Genomic DNA, 2,085 nt, shown 5'->3' on the forward strand with positions numbered 1-2,085 from the left:
AGTTCTCCCAGTTAAAGCATGGTGCCCACTGACATCCTTCATCTCTGCTGTGACCTCACTTGGCAATGCCTGTGGTTGATTATTTTGCTGCCAAAGAAGCCAAGGGTGTAGGCAAGCTGGTTGCTATTACCAATGTTCCTGCCAAGGGACCTCTTTCCTGGAAGTCCCAAAGATGTTGGTGCTACTTGTTCTTGGCACTGCCTCCCACTGCTGCTGAAGCTGTGCATGCCACCACCTGAGTTATTCATTTATTTATTCAGTAAATAGTTATACTCATTGATAACCTACTCTACCCCAGGCTCTGAGATAGGCATCGTGGATGCAGTGACTGGTTCTGACCCTGCCCTTATGGAGCTTAGAGTGGATGTTAGACACACTCACGAAATAAGCAATGCAAACAGAGGAGGCTCTTTGGACTTGAGGTTGATTGGAAAGACAGATAAAAGGCCCCACTAGCCTTGTAAGCTATGTTGAGGCTTTTAGTCTTTATTCCAAAAACAATGGAAACCTTTGAAAAGTTGTAATCCAAAAGAAGAGATGATCAGTGTGGGGTTTTGAGGAACACTCTGACTCAGAGTGGTATTGCATGCTGAGAGGACAAGCGGCAGTGGGGAGAGCAGCTGGGAGGCCCTTGTTAGGGTGCAGTGGACATAGTGGTGGCATGAACTGGGCTGTGGCCGTGGTGGAGATGCGCAAGGCCAGCGCAGGCTCTTCCTGCCAGTGCAGTGAGCGCTGGTGCTTCTCTAGAGCTCACGCTGGCCAAGCACTGAAACCATATTTGTTCTGTACCAGTCCAAGGAGATTCTCTCTCGTTTCCTATTGTGGCAGTCTGAGGTCTCAGCCCCAAAGGAACATTGACTTACACTGCCAATATGTGCCTGCCAGGTCAGCCCCACCATCTCTAGATGTGCCCAGGAATACTGGAATCCAGAGATGAAAATAGCTTGGGCTTCAGCCTGCTACTCACAGGTGGGCTGTTCATACTTAGGGAAGTGGCTGGTTACCAGAGTGTGGCTGTTATGGAAAATAAGCCATGTTCTGGAGGCACAAGAAAATTTCAGCATCACCATTTGGTAACATTTTCATTATATAGAACTAGACAGTTAAACAGATACATCTCAATACACTATAAATGGGGTGGTGGTCCACAGTTTCTACATAGAAGCAGTCATCCGTCTGGAGGTGGCATCAGTGGAGGTGGGGGCCTTGAAAATGCATTTGTATGATACATTATAGAAGTTTGAGGAAATGCCAGCTGCCCATATTTAAAAAAAATGGGGGAGCTGATGGAAATGGGGAAACAGGACTAAGTCACACACACAGACACACACACAGCTCCCCAGGCCCACGTGTCCTGCTTGGAGCCTCTATCACAATAAATGATAAAAGAGCCCTATGAACAGTTGCTTTAAAAGCATGGGAAACTAACTTCCTGGGACAGTCAATTGAAAGTCAGGAAACTTCTAAAAATATTTATTCTTGCCCATTTGGGGGTGGGTAAAGCTCCTTAGTGCTTAGATAGTAGGAGACATTTTAGTCTTCCTTCTCTTCTACTTATTTCCATTGAAGCACCTGTTTCCTCAGACCTAGTTCCTCATTAGCTGTTACCATAAACCGAGCCAGAAGGAGGCGCACAAGTGCAGAGTCAGTGTGGAGGGAGAAATCTTGCCTGTAACTGGCCACAACTCGCTTGCGCCTCTCTCTGCAAGAGGCAAATTCAGGAGGGAATGACAGTGGGGTTTGGTGTCATGGACTTACAGAGGCGTGCAGAATTCTAAAAAGCAATACAAGTTCTATTTTGTTGGAACTGAAGGAAATTATATAGCATCACTTAATTGTTAAAAAAAAAGTCAGAAATCCACTAAAGCTTCCATAACCATTATTTTACAAGTTAACTAGGGCAATAACTTTAAAGAAGAAAAAAGAAAGAAAAACTTATTATGGCTCCCAGCAGGCTCAAATAGCACACGTTTGGGAGAAATGATCAAATAATTGTAAATACCAGATTCCTTTTTGAAAGCTCAAAAAGGCAGTGAAAGAGAGGAAGGCAGAAATGACACTTAAGCAACAAACACATTCGAGTAA

Source organism: Ceratotherium simum, chromosome 21 (genome assembly GCF_057802395.1).
Source record: "Ceratotherium simum simum isolate JZ-2026a chromosome 21, ASM5780239v1, whole genome shotgun sequence".
Lineage (NCBI taxonomy): Eukaryota > Metazoa > Chordata > Mammalia > Perissodactyla > Rhinocerotidae > Ceratotherium > Ceratotherium simum.